A 13,240-nucleotide genomic window follows, 5' to 3' on the forward strand; every position below is an offset into this window, starting at 1 on the left:
CAGCCGCATCAGGAAGCGCCCCTACCCCTTGCTGTTCCCCACTCATAGGTTCAAACACCTAGAGCACTGATGCTGCTGGAGGGTTGCGGAGAAGGACACTGCCCTGGGGGGCATTCTGGAGCGAGCAGAACCCTACGGGGCCTTTCCCAGACAGACCCCTCCCTGATATCCTCTGCTGTAGCTCCTCTCTGAAGTACCTGGGTAATAGCATCTGATGCACATTTCCTGAGTTTTTCAGATGCTAACACCACCACCAAAAGGAAGAAATTAACTTGGATAATCACAAGCATGCAGCCCCCAGACCTTCTGGCGCCTAAGGATTGATAAGGTTAATTCCCTGTGATACTGCTCTGTTATCTCACCATCAGCCAATCAGAGAACTGTGGACAAGCTGACCCTGGGGTGCCCCGCCCTCGCCTGGCCTTTAAAAATGCTCTGCCCCTATGATACTGTATAGCACAGGGAACTCTGCTCAATATTATGAAATAACCTAAAAGGGAAAAGAATTTGAAAGAATAGATATGGATAACTGAATCACTTTGCCGTACACCTGAAACTAACACAACATTGTTAATCAATTGTACTTCAATATAAAATAAAACTTTTTTTTAATTAAATAAAAAATAGGACTTCCCTGGTGGCACAGTGGTTGAGAGTCCGCCTGACGATGCAGGGGACACGGGTTCGTGCCCCAGTCTGGGAGGATCTCACATGCCGCGGAGCGGCTGGGCCCGTGAGCCATGGCCGCTGGGCCTGCGCGTCCAGAGCCTGTGCTCTGCGAAGGGAGAGGCCACAGCGGTGAGAGGCCCGCGTACCGCAAAAAAATAAAAAAATAAAGAGCTGTAAATTGCTGCTCTCAAAAAAAAAAAGATGCTTTGCTGAAACTTTTCAGGTAGTTTGGGGTTTTGGGGGGCATGCGCCACCTGTTCTCCTTGTTTGACCCTGCGATAAACCTTCCTCTGCTCCAGACTCTGACATTTCGATTTGTTTGGCCTCCCTGTACATCGGGCACATGAACTTGCGTTCAGTAACAATTCGAGTATCTACTGACTCAGTGCACTAACCGTTGATCACCATCACCATCAGCTTCCATTTCACTTCATCCATTTGTTTCGTGTATTTTCAGTTCAGAGAGGTGCATTCCCATGTGCTACGCATCAGTCTTACAACTAAGAAGAAATGTTGAGTAACCTGCCCAAGGTCCCCCAGCTAGAGGGTGGCCGAGCTGGAGCAGGAATCCAGGCCTCCTCTGCACTGTAGCCTGCAGACGGGAGCCTCTGCTTCCCAGTGGACGTGGCCCCCGAGGGCCAGCCGTTCCCTGGAGCACTCTGCTCCCCTTCCCTCTCTGCCCAGGCTGGCACTGCATTCAGATTCTGAATTCGCCCCAACTCTCCCTGGGAGAGAGAAACTTAGTACACAGCATTGTGGGCCACATTCCTCTGCCTGGGGGCCTCCAGCCGGATGCCCTTCACTCTTGAGTAATTTCCCTTTGGCTCACCTTCAAGTCTGTTTTCCTAACGCAGCCCCAGGCAGCTCCCAGCCTTCACCCCCTGCCCTGGCTGGTGAGTCCCATCCACCTTCTGGAAAACACAATCAGCCAGGCTCCCACGTGCCCAGCACCTTGCTCTAGACAGGCCCCTCCAGGCAGGTTTCAGGTGACATCTCCAACCCACACAGTCAGCTTCTAGATGGGAACCATGTCCCCAGTGAGGAGACAGGCTCCCAGAGGTCAACAACCTGAGCCACCACTAGCCCAGACCCAGCCACTCTCACTCAGGCCACTGCCGTTAGCCCTGGCCAGTTTCCCACTTCCTCTCCTGCCCCTCCCACCCTTCCCTTTCACAGTTGCCAGAGGGATCTCTTTTATTTTTTAATAGAAAACTTAAAAAAAATTGCACAGAGTCACGTTCCCTCTTTGTGGTGTCCGGTTGGTTCTGTGAGATTTGACAAAGGCAGAATCGTGTATCCACACCCTCGTGTCCCGCAGAACAATTCAATCACCCTGCACATTGCCTGCAGGCTCCTTTGCTGTCAACCCTCCCCAGTGCCCAGCTCTCTGGCAAGTGCTGATCTGTTTTCTATCCAGAGGGATTTTAAAGAAGGTAAAATCAGTCTCCGGTGCATCTAAAGTAAAATGCAGGTCCAGGCCTCTTGCTCACTCAGTGCATACCCTGCCACAGGACATTAGCATCGCCCACTCCTCCCCCAGGAATGTTCCTCCCTCTTCTCCCAGGGCCAACTGCTCTCCTCCCCAAGTCACAGCCTTAGTGGTTCCTTCTTGGGGGGGGGCGGGTCTTCTCTGCCAGCCTGGCTAAGAAGGTGCCCTCCTTCCCACCTGGGGCCCTTCTACGGAACACCCACAAGGTGCAAAGTTGTATGTGTGTGCTCGTGTGTCTCCTTTGTCTGCCGTGAACTCACAGCTCCATAAGGGCAGAGCCGTGTCTACACTGCCCGCCAATCCACAGGCAGGCAGGTCCTAGGTGTTCAGAAAACACTCATTGAACAGATGAAGGGCGGCTGCTGATGGCAGTGAACCCGGTCTGTGTCTGACTCTTAATCTGTACCTTTTCCACTGTGCCTTGTGCGTCCCCAGAATTCTCACTCATCTGTCCATCTATTCATCCGTCTATCAAACACTCACTGAGGCCAGCTCTGTCCCTTGTGCCAGCCCAGGGCTCCCAGAGCTGGTAAGGCTAGCCCCTGTGTTCCCACGGTCAAGATTAACAGCCACCCATCCCCACCGTGCACTTCAGAGGTGGGAGAGGACTCCCCCACCCATGTCCTCATGTTGCCTCTTCCTCCCAGCCCTGTGGGGTGAGTGACACTAGAATAATCAACAGAAGGGGAAGTGACCTGCCCAAGGAGAGCATGACCTGAAGATACCGCAGGACACCACAGCGCCCTCAGAGAAAGGCAGGAGATGGGCAAGAGGATGTGTCCTCAGGTGGGCAGAGAGGGAGTCTGGATCCCGGAGGGTCCACAGGAGAAGGCAGGGCGGAATGGGCACCTCAGAGCTGGGGGGTCCCTCAGTGCCCCGCAGGGAAACGGGTCCAGAGAGGATGTTTTAGTCAGCCAGCCCATCCTTGAGGGTCCCTGTGTTTCTAGGGTGGGTCACAAAAGCAGTTGCGTAGGAGACGTAGGGGAGGGGTGGCCTGGGGCCCGGGGAGGAACCAGCCCTGACGATGTCAGGGGAACATGAGCAAGTCCGTCCTGTTGTTTCTGCCCCATAAATAGGCACCACCTTCCAAACACCTCTCTGTCTCAAACACTGAGGGCGTGGAGGTGATGCCAGAAATAGGCCAGGGCCCCCCAAGCTGCAGAGACGGTGTGGGCGGTGACCGACTGCCCTTCTGGGAACCGAGCTCTGTTCTCTTCCCAGACCTGAGTGATTCAGAGTGAGGAGGTGACCTTTTCCTTTCCTGAGGGCTACGTTTTTAATTTCAGGGTTTATTTGAGTTGTTTGTTTGTTTGTTTTAGCAACCTAATGGAAGCCGAAGTGAATTTTGTCAAATTATTGAGATGGACACAGCGCCTGGCCCAAGGGAAATGTGTGATAAACAGTTGCTGATTGATTAAGCAGATGCCTTCTCCCCCCTCCCCTGTGCGCACAGAGCACTTGAAGACCTACAATAGAAGGCTGGTCTTTGGCGCAGGTCTGTGCACCCAAGGCCATGAGTAGGTGGCCCAAGCCTGGCGGTGGGCGTGGGAGTGGGGACACTAGAGGCTGGGCTTGGAGGCTGTCCAGCCAGGAATGGTGTCCCAAAGCCACCTTGGAGCAGCTTCGCCTGTGTAGACACTGTTGCTGCCACTGCTGATGCGCCCAGGCCCTGGCACTGGACGCTGGTGCATCAGGGAGCTGTGGGGCAGCTGCCGCCACCCTCCTGGGATGCGTTTCCAGGTCCTCACTAGCTTCTGATTCAAAGGCCATTTGGGAACGTCTGATTGGGACTCGTGGCCACATGCCTGCACCCCAGTTGCAAGAGAGACTGGGAAAGCATTTGCTATCCTCCAAAACTCATTGGGTGGGGGATCCCCCAAACTCAGCAAAGGTATTCCGAGACGGAGGGAGACCAACGGGAATAAACATGCTCACAGCAGTGCCCTATGGACCTTCCATGCTTAGGCCAACCCGTGTCTCATATCGCCATGCCTCTGGGCCTTTGCTTGTGCTGCTCTGTGCACTCAGCCTGACATTCTACTGCACATCTCCCCATCTGTGTGCATGACTATATATATTCCTCTCGCTCTGCTCCCCCCATCACTCCCAATATGGTAATATAAAATATTTGGTTACATCGAGCATCAGTTTTCATGTTACTTTGTCTCTGATATGAAATGTTGTTTCTGGGTAGATGTATAAGATCTCTGCTTCTTCTTTTTTTTTTTTTTTTTTTTTGCGGTACGCGGGCCTCTCACTGTTGTGGCCTCTCCCGTTGCGGAGCACAGGGTCCGGACGTGCAGGCTCAGCGGCCATGGCTCACGGGCCTAGCCGCTCCACGGCATGTGGGATCCTCCCAGACCGGGGCACGAACCCGTGTCCCCTGCATCGGCAGGCAGACTCTCAACCGCTGCACCACCAGGGAAGCCCCTCTCTGCTTATTCTTGTTGCTCTTTTTTTTTTATAGCATCCTGTTCTTCTTTAATGGGTGCACTATTTCATCCTTATGAACATATAAATTATACTTTTAAAAATTTCTTCTATTTTCTGCACTGCTTATCCTTGGTCTCTTTTCTTCTTTGCTTTTAGCTTAGAGGGTTTCCTCAAAGGGCCAGTTCCCTTAGCTGTCTGTTTCTTTTGAAGAGTGAGCTGTCCAAGGTTCTGCATACCTGGGCTGGCCTCGGTGCCAAGCGCACCTCATGGAGGAACAACCATGCAAGCAGGGAATGCTGTCGGGGAACCTCCAAATGTCAGTGCTGCAGTGTTTCCTCTGCAGCCACTCAGCTTCCCAGAGAAGAGCCTACCGATCCCCTGGCTTCCCAGGGACAGGTCTGTGGGTGCCAGAGCTCAACGTGCTGATGGTTACAGCTCCCTAGGCTGTTAAGCTTCATGCCTCACCTTTACGCCTTTCCATCTGATTTTTCCAGAGGATAAACCTCATGTCCTAGGGCTGGAGGTGGCATGGGAAGGAAGAAGCTGATGCAGGTGTCGGACAGGGGACCGGGAACCCAAACATTTTGTAGAGAAACTTTCATCCAATCTCCACTCCCCTTTTAGTCTGGAATCCAACACCCTCCTTTAGTGGTACCTGGTGCCTCAGACGCCGATCCCCTGTGGGTTCTGTGGTCAAGTGGTGTGTTTACATGGACTCTCCTTCTTCGTGCCCTTAGACGGAAACCATCTCCTTTCTTCCAGATCCCTCTTCTGCTTTCACTCCACTAACAATGTCGTGACTCTCTCAGCTGCGAGTGCAGCTTCTCCTGCGTTTATGTTCTTATAGAGTATTACCATTTTTTGGTGATACCTCTCTTAATATTTTAAAGGGGTTTTGGGGAGACGGAGGAGACCCATTAATGGTGAATGTGCCACTTTTAACCAAAATTGGCATTTTACTTTCTATGACCTCCCTTCTTCCCACAGGACGTGCATGACTTTCACCACACTGTGACATTGCCCGTTGTCCCTCCCTGTACCCCTGTCCCTCACTGCCCCCCATCCCCTCTCTACTAAGCTCATACAGCCCTGATGCCACTGTCGACTGAGAATTGCCAACCCCAGCCGGACCCCGAACAGCGCCTAGAATCGCCCATCGTTTCTCATCTACTGGTCCTTCTCTTTTCCTTCAAATTCCAAAATTTCCTCTTCCTCCAAGCAAATGACCCTCCTGCTACTTCACAGGGAAAACCAGAATCACTGGATGAGGGTTCCTCCTGTTCTCATTACCACCATCCTCTCCAGCCTGGGTACCGTCTTCAGGGACACATTTGCCCCTCCCCCACCCAGTCTCCACCCAGTAGCCCAAGGGCCCCTCCAAGAACATACATCCGCACCTGTCACTTAAAACCCTCACCGTTTCTCACTGTTCCTAGACTTGTCAACCTCCCCCTACGCCCCTCTGCTCTCCACTCAAGCTTCCTTTCAGTCCCAGAAAGAGCATGCACTCAATATTTTTACATTTGCTTTTCTCCAAGGGTGATACTAAAAATATCGAACGATGGCAATATGCAATAACAGGGTCCCAGAGGCCTCCTGCTCTACGAGGAGTTACCCTTTAACGTCTGGATCGCGAGAAGGCATTAGCTCCTGGGGCCGCTGTACCAAAGTACAGCAAAGTGAGTGACTTAAACAGCAGGTATTTATTGTCTTGCATTTTTGGGGGCTGGAAGTCTGAGGTCAAGGTGTCGGCAGGACTGTGCTCCCTCTAAGGGTGTCGGCAGGCCTCACTCCCAGCTTCTTGGCTGTGACAGCTTAACTCCAATCTTCACGTGGTGCTCTCCTGACGTGCACGTCTGTGTCCAAATTTCTCCTCTGTATAAGGACACGGTCATATTGGCTTAGGGACCCACCCCAATGACCTCCTCTTAACTTGATCATCTGTAAAGAACCTATTTCCAAATAAAGTCACATTCGTAGGGATTGGGGTTAGGGCTTCAAAGATTTTTCTAGGGGACACAATTCAATCCTTATGGGTTGACCAGAGTGTTAGCGGTGGGCATGTGGGAAAATATCTATTTATTAATGCATATGGAAGAAGGTCACTATTTTAATAACCAGGACATCCTGGCTGAATATGTACTCAGCCAGCCCTGGAACTCTCCCCATCATTTCCCATTCCCTTCATCTTGCAGCGTCCTCAGCTTAACCATACATGCCCCTGAGTCCCTGCCCTGGAAGCTCCGGCTGCAGGGGCTTGTAGCCGTGCCACGAGCACCACAGCACCCAGGCCTCCCTGCCTTGACCTGTCGGTTGAGAGCGATTATTTCCCTTCCCTGGGCACCTGGAACCCAGCAGGTGCTCCAGGGTTATTTGCATACATGTCTTTTTTCCCATGGAGTCCTGGGGGCAGTGGCCTCATCTCTTACACATCAGCCTCACCAGTGTGGTGGACACTGGAGAAATGGTGGATGAATAAACAAATGCTTTCATGAATGGATTTTTAACCCGTCCACCAATATCGGGCTGTATCAACAGCCTTGCTTTGTTTTACACTCTGATAGGTGACATCGAACTCACAGGCCAGCAGGTAAGAGACTTAAACAAACATTTGGGGAGGGGAGGTTTGCTGTGTAAGATAAAATCTGACCTCCCAGTGCTCCATCGTGAGAAGGAAATATGAGCTGCAGGTGGGGAAGGGCAGATCACAAAGGAAGGTCCCTAGGCAATCAGGGCTCTCTGAGAAAGGGGAGGAACGCTAAATCTATCGGCGTCGTCATTTCATGGTGGAGGTAAGTCAAATCACTATGCTGTAGAGTGAAGTAAGTCAGATAGAGAAAGAGAAATACTGTATGATGTCGCTTATATGCGGAATCTAAAAAGAAATGATACAAATGAACTTATTTACAAAACAGACTCACAGATTTAGAGAATGAACTTACAGTTAAAGGGGAAGGGTGAGGAGAAGGGATAGTCAGGGAGTTTGGGATCGACATGTACACACAGCTATATTTAAGATGGATAACCAACAAGGACCTACTGTATAGCACAGGGAACTCTGCTCAGTGTTATGTGGCAGCCTGGATGGGAGGGGAGTCTGGGGGAGAATGCATACATGTATGTGTAGGGCTGAGTCGCTTTGCTGTGCTCCTGAAACGATCACAGCATTGTTAATCGGCTATACTCCAATATAAAATAAGAAGTTTAAAAAAAATTCAAAAATATGACCATGCTGTACACCTTAAACTTATACAGGGCTGTTTGCCACTTACATCTCAATAAAACTGGAGGAAAAAAACCCACATATTGCTGAAGCCCAGCCCCAGAATTTCTAATTTAGTAGGTGCGAGCTGGGGCCTGGGAAGCGGGGCTTCTAACAAATTCTCAGGTAATGCTAATGCTGCTTGGCTTCAACTTGAGAATCACTGATAGAGTCAACAACTTCAAGGTAAAAATGGGAACGCTAAAGCCCAGAAATGTGTCTTGCCCAGCAAAATTGGCTAATGCCCAGGATGGACGTAAAACCAAGTTGTCACCTTCAAGTCAGTATAACCCCTACAGCAGGCTGCCTTTGGGGCACTCCCTCAGGAGAGGATGCCTGCCTGACCTCGCAGTGATTCGAAGAACAACCACGGAAGGAAAGAATTAATACCTTGGTGGTGTTTCACCTGGCTCTTGTTTATATTGTATTTTAAAGTCTGATTCCAGAATCAGCCATGTTCTTGACATCTGCACCAATCTTGCACCACCAAGCATTCTATTTTGTGTGTGGAGATCTGATCTGTTTTTAAAAGCAACATTGCAATCACAGTACCATTTTCAAAAGGCAATTCTAAAACTTACTAATCTTCTCTTCCTAATAATAGAGGGTTCTCAGGACTAAAGTCTGCTATTATAAGATCACTTTTCTCTGTAGTAGCCCCCGGTAGATAACTGATTGGGGAACTAACAAAAAACCTACCATGATCATTGAGAGTAAGGAATTAAAATAAGTACTGGGAGACAATTAAAAAAAAAAAAAAAGAAAGGGACTTCCCTGGTGGCACAGTGGGTAAGAATCCGCCTGCCAATGCAGGGGACATGGTTTCCAGCCCTGGTTCGGGAAGATCCCACATGCCGCGGAGCAACTAAGCCCGTGCACCGCAACTACTGAGCCTGCGCTCTAGAGCCCACGAGCCACAACTACTGAAGCCTGCACGCCTAGAGCCCGTGCTCCGACAAAGAGAAGCCACCACAATGAGAAGCCTGCGCACCACAACAAAGACTAGCCCCCGCTCACCACAACTAGAGAAAGCCCGTGTGCAGCAACGAAGACCCAACACAGCCTAAAATGAAAAATAAATAAATTTATTTTTAAAAAAAAGAAAGAAAAGAGAGGAAGGCTGGGAGCCATGATGCACTGGCAGGGCCTCCATACGAGGGGGTCCGGAACAATGACGAGCTTGGCAGAAAGGCTCCATGTGGAGCACAGGGTTCCTCTCGGCTCCTTTGGAAGCTCGGCCAGGACTTTTCATTCCGTGTGGCTCAGAGGACTCGGCGGTTCATTCCTCTGTTTGCCCTCTGCCCACCTCTGTCTACACCCCTCATGTGTTTTCACCAGGAGTGACCCCAAGTAACAGGTGGGGTTGACGCTGTCACCACGTGCCAGAGCTGTGGCCTTGGGGGCGGCCCGTTCAAATTGTCCCCTGTTCCGTGGTCAGGTCTTCTGCTCATTCAGGCTCAAGGGTCAACTCTCCAGGAGGCTCGCCGGACTGCACGATCTAAAGTAGCCTCCAGAGGGAAGGGCAAGATGGTGTAGGGGATTAAGAGGTATAAACCGCTATGTATAAAATAGATAAGCTATAAGGATATATTGTACCGCACAGGGAATATAGCCAACATGTTATAATAACTCTAAATGGAGTATAACCTTTAAAGATTGTGAATCTATGTTGTACCCCTGAAACTTACATAATACTGTAAATCAACTGTACCTCAAAAAGAGTCTCTAACACGCACGCGTGCGTGAACACCCAAGCCACACAAACCCAAGTACACACTGCACACACATCCCACCAACACACATACACTGACACCACACACACACACACACACACACACACAAGGTGGTCCATTCTCGGCTCAGAAATTAAAATCTTAAATTGCAGGTGGAGGCTCCACGTGGTTAAGCAACAGCCCCTCAGGTATGTGTGGATTTCTCGACTCCACCCTCAGGTACAGAGGTGCTGAGATCAGATGTCTGTGCTGCAGAGCTTCAGAGACACTGGGCATCCACCCCATCAGCCCAGGGGATGTGAACCCAGGGTGCGGTTCACCTGACCCCCGGCTCTCTGGCCCGGGGTCTGTCTCAGCAAACCCTTCTGAGCTCCGGGTGCTGGCACCCGGTCCCCTGCAGCGCCGCGAAGGCTGGTTGTGGACCCCGAGTGGTGGGCGTGCAGCCTGGGAGAGGGGCTGCCTGCTCCACACTCTGGATCTGCTGTGAATCTCAACTGAGGCCCTTATCTTGCCCTGGCTGGGCTTCCTCATCCGTCAGATGCAGACGGAAGACAGCACCGAGCTGACGGGCTTGTGTAAGGACTTAGTGGGCTATGCATCCACGGAAGACTGAGACACAGGCTTCTGGGCGGGACGCTGTCTGGGAGGTGACCACGTGGATCAGAGGAGGAGCTGGTGGCTGGGATGCTAGGAAGGCGGGGAGGCGATGCAAGGATGCTTTCCTGAATTGGCCACTGCTGTGGGTGCCGGGCCCTGTCACCTCGAGGACCTTCTAAGGTGGGTTGCCCTGTGTCTCAGAAATGCCTGCCCCGGGACAAGAGAGAGAGGCATTTCCCCAACTCGGGGAGGGTTTCTCAGTGAAGCACTGGTTCCCCCACGCTTTTTTTTTTTTTTCCATTTTAACATCTTTATTGGAGTATAATTGCTTTACAATGGTATGTTAGTTTCAGCTTCACAACAAAATGAATCAGTTATATATATACATATGTTCCCATATCTCTTCCCGCTTGCGTCTCTCTCCCTCCCACCCTCCCTATCCCACCCCTCTAGGTGGTCACAAAGCACCGAGCTGATCTCCCTGTGCTATGCGGCTGCTTCCCACTAGCTATCTACCTTACGTTTGGTAGTGTATATATGTCCATGCCTCTCTCTCGCTTTGTCACAGTTTACCCTTCCCCCTCCCCATAGCCTCAAGTCCATTCTCTAGTAAGTCTGTGTCTTTGTTCCTGTTTCACCGCTAGGCTTTTCATGACATTTTTTTTTCTTAAATTCCATATATATGTGTTAGCATACGGTATTTGTCTCTCTCTTTCTGATTTACTTCACTCTGTATGACAGACTCTAGGTCTATCCACCTCATTACAAATAGCTCAATTTCGTCTCTTTTTATGGCTGAGTAATATTCCATTGTATATATGTGCCACATCTTCTTTATCCATTCATCTGATGATGGACACTTAGGTTGTTTCCATCTCTGGGCTATTGTAAATAGAGCTGCAATGAACATTTTGGTACATGACTCTTTTTGAATTATGGTTTTCTCAGGGTATATGCCCAGTAGTGGGATTGCTGGGTCATATGGTAGTTCTATTTGTAGTTTTTTAAGGAACCTCTATACTGTTCTCCACAGTGGCTGTATCAATTTACATTCCCACCAACAGTGTAAGAGGGTTCCCTTTTCTCCACACCCTCTCCAGCATTTATTGTTTCTAGATTTTTTGATGATGGCCATTCTGACTGGTGTGAGATGATATCTCATTGTAGTTTTGATTTGCATTTCTCTAATGATTAGTGATGTTGAGCATTCTTTCATGTGTTTGTTGGCAGTCTGTATATCTTCTTTGGAGAAATGTCTATTTAGGTCTTCTGCCCATTTTTGGATTGGGTTGTTTGTTTTTTTGTTATTGAGCTGCATGAGCTGCTTATAAATTTTGGAGATTAATCCTTTGTCAGTTGCTTCATTTGCAAATATTTTCTCCCATTCTGAGGGCTGTCTTTTGGTCTTCTTTATGGTTTCCTTTGCTGTGCAAAAGCTTTTAAGTTTCCTTAGGTCCCACTTGTTTATTTTTGTTTTTATTTCCATTTCTCTGGGAGGTGGGTCAAAAAGGACCTTGCTGTGATTTATTTCATAGAGTGTCCTGCCTATGTTTTCCTCTAAGAGTTTGATATTTTCTGGCCTTACATTTAGGTCTTTAATCCATTTTGAGCTTACTTTTGTGTATGGTGTTAGGGAGTGATCTAATCTCATACTTTTACATGTACCTGTCCAGTTTTCCCAGCACCACTTATTGAAGAGGCTGTCCTTTCTTCACTGTACATTCCTGCCTCCTTTATCAAAGATAAGGTGACCATATGTGCATGGGTTTATCTCTGGGCTTTCTATCCTGTTCCATTGATCTATATTTCTGTTATTGTGCCAGTACCATACTGTCTTGATTACTGTAGCTTTGTAGTATAGTCTGAAGTCAGGAAGCCTGATTCCTCCAGCTCCGTTTTTCATTTTCAAGATTGCTTTGGCTATTCGGGGTCTTTTGTGTTTCCATACAAATTGTGAAATTTTTTGTTCTAGTTCTGTGAAAAATGCCAGTGGTAGTTTGATAGGGATCGCATTGAATCTGTAGATTGCTTTGGGTAGTAGAGTCATTTTCACAATGTTGATTCTTCCAATCCAAGAACATGGTATATCTCTCCATCTATTTGTATCATCTTTAATTTCTTTCATCAGTGTCTTATAATTTTCTGCATACAGGTCTTTTGTCTCCTTAGGTAGGTTTATTCTTAGATATTTTATTCTTTTTGTTGCAGTGGTAAATGAGAGTGTTTTCTTGATTTCACGTTCAGATTTTTCATCCTTAGTGTATAGGAATGCCAGAGATTTCTGTGCATTAATTTTGTATCCTGCTACTTTACCAAATTCATAGATTAGCTCTAGTAGTTTTCTGGTAGCATCTTTAGGATTCTCTATGTATAGTATCATGTCATCTGCAAAGAGTGACAGCTTTACTTCTTTTCCGAGTTGGATTCCTTTTATCTCCTTTTCTTCTCTGATTGCTGTGGCTAAACTTCCAAAACTATGTTGAATAAGAGTGGTGAGAGTGGGCAACCTTGTCTTGTTCCTGATCTTAGTGGAAATGCTTTCAGTTTTTCACCATTGAGGACGATGTTGGCTGTGGGTTTGTCATATATGGCCTTTATTATGTTGAGGAAAGTTCCCTCTATGCCTACTTTCTGGAGGGTTTTTATCATAAATGGGTGTTGAATTTTGTCAAAAGCTTTCTCTGCATCTATTGAGATGATCATATGGTTTTTCTCCTTCAATTTGTTAATATGGTGTATCACGTTGATTGATTTGCGTATATTGAAGAATCCTTGCATTCCTGGAATAAACCCCACTTGATCATGGTGTATAATCCGTTTAATGTGCTGTTGGATTCTATTTGCTAGTATTTTGTTGACGATTTTTGCATCTATGTTCATCAGTGATATTGGTCTGTAGGTTTCTTTCTTTGTGACATCCTTGTCTGGTTTTGGTATCAGGGTGATGGTGGCCTCGTAGAATGAGTTGGGGAGTGTTCCTCCCTCTGCTATATTTTGGAAGAGTTTGAGAAGGATAGGTGATAGCTCTTCTCTAAATGTTTGATAGAATTCGCCTGT

At 48.5% G+C, this 13,240-nt stretch overlaps 1 long non-coding RNA gene across 2 annotated transcripts in view; it reads left to right on the top strand.

Annotated features, from left to right (window-relative positions):
• The window catches only part of LOC141277930 (uncharacterized), a 61,448-nt gene that overhangs the window by 4,973 nt on the left and 43,235 nt on the right, over window positions 1–13,240 (top strand). Inside the window, exons 2-3 of one of the 2 annotated variants that reach the window (XR_012329842.1) lie at window positions 6,130–6,290; window positions 7,156–7,181. This is a non-coding gene — a long non-coding RNA (uncharacterized lncRNA). The remainder of the gene's footprint in view (window positions 1–6,129; window positions 6,291–7,155; window positions 7,182–13,240) is intronic. The other variant, XR_012329843.1, reaches the window with a different exon arrangement.

The sequence above is a fragment of the Tursiops truncatus genome, chromosome 2 (assembly GCF_011762595.2).
Source record: "Tursiops truncatus isolate mTurTru1 chromosome 2, mTurTru1.mat.Y, whole genome shotgun sequence".
Classification (NCBI taxonomy): Eukaryota; Metazoa; Chordata; class Mammalia; order Artiodactyla; family Delphinidae; genus Tursiops; species Tursiops truncatus.